This window comes from Carcharhinus amblyrhynchos, chromosome 2 (assembly GCF_965287045.1).
Source record: "Carcharhinus amblyrhynchos chromosome 2, sCarAmb.v2.hapA, whole genome shotgun sequence".
In the NCBI taxonomy this organism is placed as follows: Eukaryota; Metazoa; Chordata; class Chondrichthyes; order Carcharhiniformes; family Carcharhinidae; genus Carcharhinus; species Carcharhinus amblyrhynchos.
The window spans coordinates 129,146,758-129,159,085 of NC_137325.1; the positions used below are offsets into that span (position 1 = coordinate 129,146,758).

General features: G+C 44.4%; 1 protein-coding gene across 1 annotated transcript in view; it reads left to right on the plus strand.

Moving 5' to 3' along the window:
• Nucleotides 1–12,328, plus strand: part of vipr2 (vasoactive intestinal peptide receptor 2) — a 163,745-nt gene that overhangs the window by 142,228 nt on the left and 9,189 nt on the right. The gene's annotated exons all lie outside the window — the stretch shown is intronic.

Here is a 12,328-nt window from a genome sequence, read left to right on the forward strand (position 1 = left end):
AGAACCAATTACAGAATGATGTGATGGTCAGCTGACCAGCTGACTCGCTATAAATAAGAACCTGTTGGGAATTGGAGTGGCCCAGGGCGAGGCCCCAAATTTGGAGTTATGAAGTGTCTTTAATAAACCTTTTCTTTGATTTATAGGTTGGAATAAGTTTTGTTATATTTTCTTTGTCTGCATTTGAAGAGTTCCTTCTGAAGAAACAATATGGCTAGTCTGGTTCAGTTTGTGGTCAATGATAGCCCCCAGGATGTGCGGGATTCAGTGATGGTTATACCATTGAATGTCAGGAGTTGGTTATCTCTTGATGGAGATGGTCATTGCCTGGCACTTGTGGTTGAGTATGTTACTTGCCACTTTTAAACCCAAGCCTGTCCATATTGCAGCAAGACCAGGCCTTGTGCTTCATATTCTGAGATGTCACTGTCTCTCTAATACCTTCAAGCTTGAAGACACGGCGAATGAGCCAAAGATCGTTAACTGAGCTGCAGGTTCATTCTGCCAGTGAGTGGAACAGCTTTCTCTTCTCCCTGACGGAGCTCTGAAAGATTCCTCACTGCAAAGTAGGATGGATTTGCTTGTTGTGCGGTCGGAGTGTTTGATCTGCTATCGAAGAGAAGAGAGACAGATATCTGTTTATGTAGCTTCTTATCATGTTCCTAACATCCCAAAAACACTTCACTAACCACAGATTACTTTGAAATGTAGAAACAGTCATTAGAAAGGCAAACAGCAGATTCCCATTTATCCCAATTAGACGGAATTTGTTTGGCAGTGCTGGTTGAAGAATGGGTTCAGTTTTTGGAATTCCTTACTCTTTAATTAAAAACCAAGGCAGAGAGATAGGGACTCAGTTTAGAAAGAAACCGCGTGCATATATCTGTAAACTAAATTTAAATTTATTTATTAGTACCACAAGTAGGCCTACATTAACGCTGCAGTGAAGTTATTACGAAACTCCCCGAGTCGTCACACTTCGGCGCCTGTTTGGACACACTGAGGGAGAATTTCGCATGGCCAATACACTAAACCAGTACATCTTCTGGGCTGTGGAGAAAACCGGAGCACCCGGTTTACCAGGATGTTGCCTGGCATGGAGAGTATTAGCTATGAAGAGAGATTGAATAAACTAGGATTGTTCTCCCTGGAAAGACGGAGGCTGAGGGCCCACCTGATAGAAGTTTATAAAATTATGAGGGGTATGGATAGGGTGAACAGTTGGAAGCTTTTTCCCACGGCAGAAATGGCAATTACACGGGGCACAAGTACAAGATAAAGAGGGAAATGTTCAGTAGGGAAGTGCGGGGGAAGTTTTTTACACAGAGGGTGGTGGGGGCCTGGAATGCACTGCCAAGTGGGGTGGTTGAGGCAGATATGGTAGTCACATTTAAGACTTATCTTGATAGGCAAATGAACAAACAGGGAATAGAGGGACAGAAGCGGTTGGTTTAGATAGGTACAAGTGATCGGTGGAGGGCCGAAGCTGTACTGTTCTTTGTTGAACTGGAGCAAACCCACACAGGCACAAGAAGAACATGCAAACTCCACACAATGATTCAAGCCGGGCATTGAACCCAGGCCCCTGGCACAATGAAGCAGCAATGCTAACCACTATGCCACCATGCCATCCACTTCAGGATGTCCCAGTTCCTTTACGTTTGCCTTCCAGGTGCAATCATTGCAATGCAGGAAGCACAGCAAGATCCCACTAACTGCAATGAAACTCATCATTATTTTGTCCGTTTTGGTGCTGTTGATTGAGGGATAAACACTTACCCAGACACCAGGAGAACTCAAGTATCGGCACAGAATATCTTTCTCAAATATTCCCACATGACTTCCCACCATGCAGCGTTCCCACTGCACTCTGCTGGCTCCTGACTGGCTTCTTCCTTCAACCCAGGCAGCTGGATTTCCAACTGCACAGAAAATAACCCTCAGCCTCTGGTGCAACACTGGACCAGAGTCACGTCGCTAGGTAAAGGCAAAGCCGCCACAGTGCCAGATGATCAAAGGCTGCTCTCCTCGGAGGGGGAGAGCTGATCGGTGGCGGTTTAATTTGAGGATCACCACACTTTAAGCGAGTGGCAAGGTTGAGAAGGTGGACCTTCATGAATAACAGCCAGTACGGGAATTGAACCCAGGCTATCGGCATTACTAATCAACCGAGCTAAACCGATCCTCACATAACTAGCTTCTTACTGAATCCCTTGAGAGACTTAAGATATTTGGAATAAACAAAGGTCACATGCGCAGTATTTTTTTAATCATTTCTGGGACATGGACAATGCTGGCTGGGTCAGCATTTATTGCCCATCCCTAATTGCCCTTGTACTGAGTGGCTTGCTAGACCATTTCAGAGGGCAGTTGAGAATCAGCCATGTTGCTGTGGCTCTGGAGTCACATGTAGGCCAGACCAGGTAAGGACGGCCGATTTCCTTCCCTAACATTCGTGAATCTCAGTATGCTTCAGTACAATTCTTGCTGCCTGTTCTCTCAAGTTCTTCATGCAACTGTTAATTCCCCCTTCATTGGCCCCATTTCCAGTCCTGTTCCAAATAAAACAGTAAGAAGTCTCACAACACCAGGTTAAAGTCCAACAGGTTTATTCGGTATCACAAGCTTTTGGAGCGTTGCTCCTTCATCAGGCCACTCCCCTGAAGAAGGAGCAGTGCTCTGAAAGCTCGTGCTACTAAATAAACCTGTTGGACTTTAACCTGATGCTGTGAGACTTCTCACTGTGCCTACCTCAGTCCAACGCCACATCATAGCTACAAATAAACGAGGACAGCTAACTCATAGTTTCAATCCTCGGACACTATAGCACGTGTCTATGGGCTGATGATTTTACTGAGTTGCAAGGAATGCATGAAGTTATATCTTCACACATTTTTTTTTAACCCGCTCACCCGAAAGCTTCTTTTGATCGAGTTCAACTTTTTTTCTGCTTCATAGCAGCTTGGGGCCTGCCAGTTAGCCGAATGTTTATTCATTTCGCTGACATGACTTGACCCTGCTGTGATAACGCGGGGAGTGTTATTCATTCACATCCCATCCATGTCCTGATTAACTGGCACCAAATGCAGTGAGCAATTCTGCAGTATTTCTCTTTCTGACACACCAGCTGCTTTAGAGTTTCGCAGCACAAGTGTAGGCCATTCAAACCCTTGTCTTTGACAGATCCTTCACCGATTAGTTCCACTCCCCTGCTTTCCTCATAGCTCTGTAAATATGCATCAAATTCCCAATTGCAAGTTCTGACTGTATCTGCTTCTGTAGTAATGTCAATCTTCCGCTGCGATCGTGTTTGGGGAATTGATAACCATCAGGATCAACAGCAACGAATATGATAAACATGTCAAGTTTAATCAGAGTTTCAGCTGGCATATAACACACAAATTGTACAGAAAAAATAATCCGACCATGACAAGTCGCAGAATGGCCAGCGTCCCCAACAAACTTCTTTTTCTTGTGTTGTCATGACTTTTCAGACTGCCCAAGGAGTGCATCAACTCTTAGGAGTTTTCCTCCACTGCATACTGCATTGAGATAGAACTATAGAACATTACAACACAGAAACAGGCCTTTTGGCCCTTCTTGACTGTGCCGAACCATTTTTCTGCCTAGTCCCACTGACCTGCGCCTGGACCATATCCCTCCACACCCCTCTCGTCCATGTACCTGTCCAAGTTTCTCATAAATGATAAAAGTAACCCCGCATTTACCACTTCATCTCATTCCACACTCCCACCACTCTGTGTGAAGAACCACCCGCCCCCCCCCCACAATATTCCCTTTAAACTTTTCCCCCTTAACCCATGTCCTCTAGTTCTTTTCTCCTCTCAGTGGAAAAAGCCTGCTTGTATTCACTCTATCTATATCCATCATAATTTTATACACCTCTGTCAAATCTCCCCTCATTCTTCTACGCTCCAGGGAATAAAGTCCTAACCTGTTCAACCTTTCTCTGTAACTCAGTTTCTCAAGTCCCAGCAACATCCTTGTAAATCTTCCCTGCACTCGTTCAACCTTATTAATATCCTTCCTGTAATTAGGTGACCAAAAATGTCCCAAAGTCTCTTACATTGTACCCTTTCTCAGGGGTGACCCTGGATGGATTATTGACAAGGCGTTATGGTGGTACAAAGACTTACTTTATGTTGAAATCTGCAAGAAGACATCAAGTCCTTTGCCTAAACATGGGGTGTAAACCCATCTCTAATGTTAAACCCTTAAGGGGAGGTGATGGCTTAGTGGTATTGTCACGAGACTACTAATCCCGAAACTCAGCTCATGTTCTGGGGACCGAGATTCAAATCCCGCCACGGCAGATGGTGGAATTTGAAAATTTGAATTCAGTAAAACAAATCTGGAATTAAGAATCTACTGATGACCATGAAATCATTGTCGATTATCAGGAAAAAGCCATCTGGTTCACTGATGTCATTTAGGGGAGGGAATCTGCCGTCCTTACCTGGTCTGGTCTATGTGTGACTCCAGAGCCACAGCAATGAGTCTCAACTGTCCCCCCCCCCCAAGAGCAATTAGGGATGGGCAATAAATGCTGGCCAGCCAGCGATACCCATGTCCCACCAATGAATAAAACAATTAAAAACTTGACATTAACCCCCTTGAGCCTTTGCACATACGTTCATCTCTTGATCATTCAGGCTTTCCTTCATCTTCTCCTTATCCTACTCTAAACTATTCCCCAAACTGGTTTTATAACTCCCTTCCAACTCATCCCTCAGGGGTTCATGGTTCAAATTGGCCTGTTATGAGCTCTTCCCAATGGTGTTCCAGTCTGAATGGTCCCAATTCTTTATCAGACTATTGAACTATCAGATTGCCCACTAAAATAACTTCTGTTCTACCTCCTCACACTAATTAACTCATGTATTTCAGTAAGCTTATTAAGTGGGCACGGTTGAACGGAGAGCTCAGTTTAGCCCAGATCATTACTGTGTATTAAGTATCTATCTAGTTGCTCTCTCACTGTTGCAGAGGCTTCGCCTAAGCCTGGGCCCCTTTTAGGCTAGCTACAGCTGTCATCACAGAGAATAAACATCCCACTAGCTTGTTTCTAGAAAAACTAAAGTTTAAGCATAAATCTAAACAAATTGCACTGACTTAATCTTCCACATACTTCATTCTGACTGCTAAATATATGTTACCTCGAAGCACATTTCTCATAAGAACATGAGAACATAAGTAGTAGGAGCAGGAGTAGGCCATCCAGCCCTTCGAGCCTGCCCCGCCATTCAATAAGATCATGGCTGATCTGAAGTGGCTCAGTTCCACTTTCCCCCCATTAACCCTTAATCCCCTTGCCTACCAAAAACCTATCTACCCGCGTCTTAAATATTTTTAGCGAGGTAGCCTCCACCACTTCAACAGACAGAGAATTCCAGAGATTCACCACCCTTTGAGTGAAGAAGTTCCTCCTCAACTCCGTTCTAAACTGCCCCCCTCTTATCTTGAGGCTGTGCCCCCTAGTCCTGCTGTCCTTTCTGAGCAGGAAGATTCTCTCTACCTCTACCCTATCCATCCCTTTCATTAACTTATACGTCTCTACAAGATCCCCCCTCATCCTTCTAAACTCCAACGAGTACAGACACAGTCTATTTAGTCTCTCTTCATAGTCCAACCCCCTCATCTCCGGTATCAGCCTAGTGAACCTCCTCTGCACTCCCTCCAAGGCCAAAATATCCTTGCGTAAGAGCGGCAACCAAAACTGCACACAGTACTCCAGCTGCGGCCTCACCAGTGCCCTGTACAGTTGCAGCAAGACCTCCCTACTTTTATATTCTATCCCCCTCGCTATGAAGGCCAGCATTCCATTCACCTTCTTGATCACCTGCTGCACCTGCAGACTGGGTTTTTGTGACTCATGCACAAGGACCCCCAGGTCCCTCTGCACCGTAGCATGCTGCAGCTTTTCGCCCTTTAAATAGTAATCCCTCCTACAATTATTCCTGCCAAAGTGGATAACCTCAACTTGCTAACATTGTACTCCATCTGCCAGGTCCTCGCCCACTCACTCAGCCTATCTAGATCCCTCTGCAGACTTTCCACACCCTCCGCACAATTTGCTTTTCCACTCATCTTTGTGTCATCAGCAAATTTCGACACCCTACACTCAGCCCCCTCCTCCAGATCATCTATATAAATGGTAAATAGCTGAGGCCCCAGCACCGATCCCTGCAGCACTCCTCTAGTCACCAACCTCCAAAAATAGCACCCATTGATACCAACTCTCTGCCTCCTATTAGACAACCAATCCTCTATCCACGCTAACACCTTACCCCTAACTCCATGCCCCCTAACCTTCTGAAGCAACCTTTTGTGCGGCACCTTATCAAACGCCTTCTGAAAATCGAGAAACACCACATCCACCGGTTCCCCTCTATCCACCACACTAGTCACATCCTCATAGAATTGCAATAAATTTGTCAAACACGACTTCCCCTTAACGAAACCGTGCTGCGTCTGCTCTATCAAACAATTCTTCTCTAGGTGCCTCGCTATTTCATCTTTGATGACAGATTCCAGCATTTTTCCAACAACAGACGTTAAACTAACCAGCCTATAATTCCCTGCCTTTTGCCTGCTACCTTTTTTAAACAGCGGCGTAATATTAGCCATTTTCCAATCCTCCGGCACTTCCCCGGAATCCAGCGAAGTTTGGTAAATAATCGCTAAGGCATCTACTATCACCTCTGCCATTTCCTTCAGAACCCTGGGATGCATTCCATCCGGTCCTGGGGACTTGTCCACCATCAGTCCCGTTAGTCTATCAAGCACTACCTCTCTGGTGACAGTAATCGCATTCAGGCCCTCAACTCCTACCATCCTTCTATCTTTAATATCCGGTAAACTATTCGCGTCCTCCTCCGTGAAGACCGAGGCAAAAAACTTATTTAAGGCCTCCGCCATTTCCTCATCTCCCACCACTAAATCCCCCCTCTCATCCTCTAAGGGCCCAACATTCACTCTAGCCAGCCTCCTCTTCTTTATATATTTGTAAAAACTCTTACTGTCCTTTTTTATATTTATTGCTAGTTTAGCTTCATAGTCTATCCTTCCTTTCTTTATCAACTCCTTGGTCGTTCTTTGTTGATTTTTAAACCTCTCCCAATCTTCTGCTCGCCCACTACTTTTAGCCACTTTAAATGCATCAGCTTTAAATTTAATACTCTCCTTTATTTCCTTCGATAACCACAGCTGGTTATCCCTTCTCCTATGTTCCTTCTTTACCATCGGAATATATTTCTGCTGAGCACTGAGAAAGATCTCCTTAAAGATCCTCCACTGTTCCTCAGCAGTCCTACCAACTAATCTGTGCCCCCAGTCTACATTTGTGCCCCCAATCTACATTTGTGCCCCCTTTCTCATCCTATTGTACTCCCCTCTGTTCAAACAGAGGACACAGGTTTGGGACCCTACTTTCTCATCTTCCATCTGTATCAAAAACTCAACCATACAATGATCGCTCGTCCCAAGAGGATCCCTCACAACAAGATCCCTAACTCTTCCTGCCTCGTTACACAACACCAGATCTAAGATAGCTCGCTCCCTCGTTGGTTCTGTCACACACTGTTCAAGGAAACTATCCCTACAGCATTCCAAGAACTCTTCCTCAAGCCCACCGTGTCCGACTTGGGTCAACCAAATCAATATGCAGATTGAAATCCCCCATAATTATCGCCGTTCCATTTCTGCACACATCATTTATTTGCTTGTTTATAGCCTGCCCCACCTCCAAGTTATTATTTGGGGGCCTATAGACCACACCCACCAGCGTCTTCCTCCCCTTACTGTTCCTTATCTCCACCCACAACGATTCCACATTTTGCTCTTTGGAGCCTATATCTTCCCTTTCTACCACCCTGATATTATCCTTAACCAGCAGAGCTACCCCACCCCCTTTTTCCTCCTGTCAATCCTTCCTAAACACTTGATACCCCTGGACATTCAGCTCCCAGTCCCTGTCACCCTGCAACCACGTTTCCGTAATGGCCACCAGATCATATCCATTTGTGCTGATCTGCGCCACCAGCTCATTCACTTTGCTCCGAATGCTTCGTGCATTCAGATAAAGTGTCTTTATCCCAGCCTTTATCTGGACCCTATTTGAAGGAACGCTACCAACCTTTCTCATGCCCCCCTACTCCTTTTATTATTGGGACATCCTCAACATTTTCCCGCGCCTGTACCCTCTCTTTTACTTTAGATACTGTAATTTCTCCCACCCCTGCACCCTCACCCCCCCCCAATTAGTTTAAAGCCCTATCTACAGTCCTAGTTATATGATTCGCCAGGACTCTGGTCCCAGCACAGTTCAGACCAAGACTATCCCATCTAAACAGGTCCCACCTGCCCCAATACTGGTGCCAATGCCCCATAAATTCAAACCCATTCCTCCCACACCAATCCCTGAGCCACCCATTCATCTCTTTAATCCTATTTACTCTATGCCCATCTGCACGCGGTTCAGGTAGTAATCCAGAGATAACCACCTTGTCGGTTCTGCTTTTTAATTTGATTCCCGGCTTTGCATACTCCCTCTGCAGATCCTTAGTTCCCATTTTGCCTATGTCGTTGGCACCCACATGTACCACAATGACTGGATTCTCACCCTCCCACTCCAGGTTCCTCTGCAGCCCAGATGAGACATCCTGGACCCGAGCACCAAGCAGACAACACACCCTTCTGTGCTCTTTGTCATTGTGACAAAAGACAGTGTCTATACGCCTAACTACACTATCCTCAATTACCACTACCTTCCTCTTTACTTCTTCCTCTTTGTTTATCATTCATTTTTATCATTCACGTGACACTTTCAGGCATTCCAGATCAAACAATTCCTTATGTAAAATGGTTCTCCCCATCTCCCCTCCAGTTATTTAGCCAATTGTCTACAATTTGTGTTGGACGGAACCTCGGTAATACTACAAGAAAAGGAAATGGTGCAAATTTCGACATTTACCTCGAGGAAACTTGTGCCAGAAGATGGCTCAAAACAGCTTATCACAAACTGATAGAGTGGCGCACCACGGTGGCACAGTGGTCAGCACAGCGCCAGGGATCCAGGGTCAATTCCCAACTCGGGTGACTGTGTGGAGTTTGCATGCTGTCCCCGTGTCTGCATGAGTTTTCTCCGGGTGCTCCGGTTTCCTCTCACACACCAAAGACGTGTGGGTTAGGTGGATTGGTCATTGCTAGATTGCTCCTCAGTGCTTCTTAGGGGGATTAGCAGGGTAAATATGTGGGGTTGCGGGGATAGGACCTGGGTGGGATTGTGGGTTCAATGGGCCGAATGGCCTCCTTCTGCACTGGAGGGGTTCTATGATTCCACACATGAGGAATGGGGAAAGGAACAGAGAACAGGGAGCAAAGACATGATTGTAGAGGTTGAGATTGAGACATGTTGAGAAAGCAAAAGCAGAGGTGGCCAAGGAGAAGGAACTAGTGAGAGAGAGTCAGAGGCAGAAGGTTACTGACTGTACAGGCAACTGCTGATGTAGAAATCTGGGAGAGGGAGGAAGGTGGCGAGGTCTAGTATTACAGAGTGGAGACTAAACTCAAGATCTCAAGATCTCACTCTACCAAGATCACTAAGGCAGAGTGAGAGATCTCAAATACAAGAACAATATGAATTGAGCAGAAGTAGGGCCTTCAGCCCATTGAGCCTGCTCCATCATTCAATGAGATCATGACTGATCCGATATGACAACCCCACTTTCCCGCCTTATCCCCATAACCTTCGATTCCCTTACTGATTGAAAATCTGTCTATCGCAGCCTCAAACATATTTAATGACCCAGCCTCTACAACCTCCTGTGGTAAAGAATTCCACAGATTCGTAACCTTCTGAGTGTAGAAATTCCTCCTCATCTCTGATCTGAATGGAGGCCACTTAATCTGAGATTATGCCCTCTGCTCCCAAACTCTCCCACAGGGGAAACATCCTCTTATAATCCTATATCTCTCAATAAGGTCATCTCTCATTCTTCTAAACTCCAATGAGTACAGGCCCATCCCACTCAACCTTTCCTCGTAAGAAAATCTCTCCATACGCAGGATCAACCTAGTGAACCTTCTCTGGACTGTCTCCTTAGAACCATAGAACATTACAGCTCAGAAACAGGCCTTTTGGCCCTTCTTGGATGTGCTGAACCATTTTTCTGCCAATGCCAGGATATCTTTCCTTAGATAGAGGGACCAAAACTGTTCACAGTATTCCAGGTATAGTCTAACAAGTGCCTTGTATAGATTTAGCAAGACTTCACTCTTTGTATAGTCCATTCTCTTTGAAATAAAGACCAACATTCCATTTGCCTTCCCTATTCCCTGCTGAATTTGCATACTAACCTTTTGTGAGTAATGAACAAGAATCTCAAATTCCTCTGTACTGTGGCTTTCTGCAGTCTTTCTCCATCTAAATAATATTCAGCTCCTTTATTCTTCCTACCAATGTGCATAACTTCCACATTTTCCTACATTATACTCTTCTTGTCCACTCACCTGACCTGTCTGTATCCTTCGGTAGACTCAATGTTATCCTCACCATTTGCTTTCCCACTATTTTTGTGCCACCTACAAACTTGGCAACAGTACATTCAAAAACTTGGCAATAGTATGTTTACTTCCCTTTTCCAAGTCATTAATATATCTTGTAATTCAATGTGGTCCCAGCACTGATCCCTGTTACAAGTTGTCATCCTGAAACTGACATTCTTATCACAACTCTCTGTCTTCTATCAGTCAGCCAATCCTCTATCCATGCTAATATACTACCTCCTACACTTATCTTATTTAGTAGCCTTTTGTATAGTACCTTACCAAACACTTTTTGGAAATCCAAATATATCACATCTACTGGTTCTTCTTTATCAATCCTGCTCTTATCCTCTCCATATTTAAGCCGAGCACAGTTGTTTCTGACCCAAATTTCTCACTCTCAGACTGAATGCTAAATTCTACCATGTTATGGTCATTGTTTCCTAGGGGATGTTTTACCCTGTGTTTGTGTATTAAACCTGCCTCATTACACATTATCAGATCCAAAATAGCCCGATCCCTGTTGGATCCACAATGTATTATTCTAGCAAACTGTCCCGGTTGCACTCAATGAATTCTTTCTCTTAATTACCAATTTGATCATCCCAATCCAAATGAAGTTTAAAGTCACTCAAGATCAATGTGCTGCCTTTTTCCCATGCCCTCATTATTTCCTGATTTACTCTCCATCTTACAGTATAGCTACTGTTAGGCATTAACTCTAGACTCCTCTTACCTGTGTCTTCTTCCCCTTATTATTTCTTACAGGAGTTTGACGTAGCATCAAGGGAGCTAATGAAGTTTAGGCATTAATAAGAGTATGGAGTTTGAGGACAGAATTGTCAATGAGTTGAAGTTTGTGGAGTTTTTACATTTAGAGTTATGCAGCAACTCAAACCAACATTAACATGAGCTGCCTTCTTGAACCACTGCAGTCCCTGAGGCGTAGGTACCCTCAGAGTGCTATTAGAGAGAGAATTCCAGGATTTTGACCCAGTGACTTTTGATTTGATTTGATTTATTATTGTCACATGTATTAACATACAGTGAAAAGTATTGTTTCTTGCATACTTTTCAGACAAAGCATACCGTTTATAGAGAAGGAAAGGAGAGAGTGCAAAGTGTAGTGTTACAGTCATAGCTAGAGTGTAGAGAAAGAGCAATTTAATGTAAGATAGGTCCATTCAGAAGTCTGATGGCAGCAGGGAAGAAGCTGTTCTTGAGTCAGTTGATACGTGACCTCAGATTTTTGTATCTTTTTCTCGATGGAAGAAGGTTGAAGAGAAAATGTCCGGGGTGCATGGGGTCCTTAATTATGCTGGCTGCTTTTCTGAAGCAGCAGGAAGTGTAGACAGAGTCAGTGGATGGGAGACTGGTTTGGTGATGGATTGGGCTAAATTCATACTTCTTTGTAGTTTTCTTGCTGTCTTGGGCAGAGCAGGAGCCATAACAAGCCGTGATACAACCAGAAGGAATGATGATATATTTCCAAGTCAGGATGGAGTGGCTTGGAGGGAAATCTCCTGATGATGGTATTCCCAGATATCTGCTGCCTTTGTCCCTCTAGATGGTAGTGGTTGTGGATTTGGAAGGTGCTGCCTAAGGAGGCTTGGTTGCAGTTACCTATCCCAACATCTTGTATCATTCAGTATTAAATTAATTTGTGATAATCATTCCTGTGAAGTGCTTTGATATTCTTATGATATTAGAGGCATTATATAAACGCAGGTTGTTGCTGTTTTGTTGCATTATTCAATTGAAA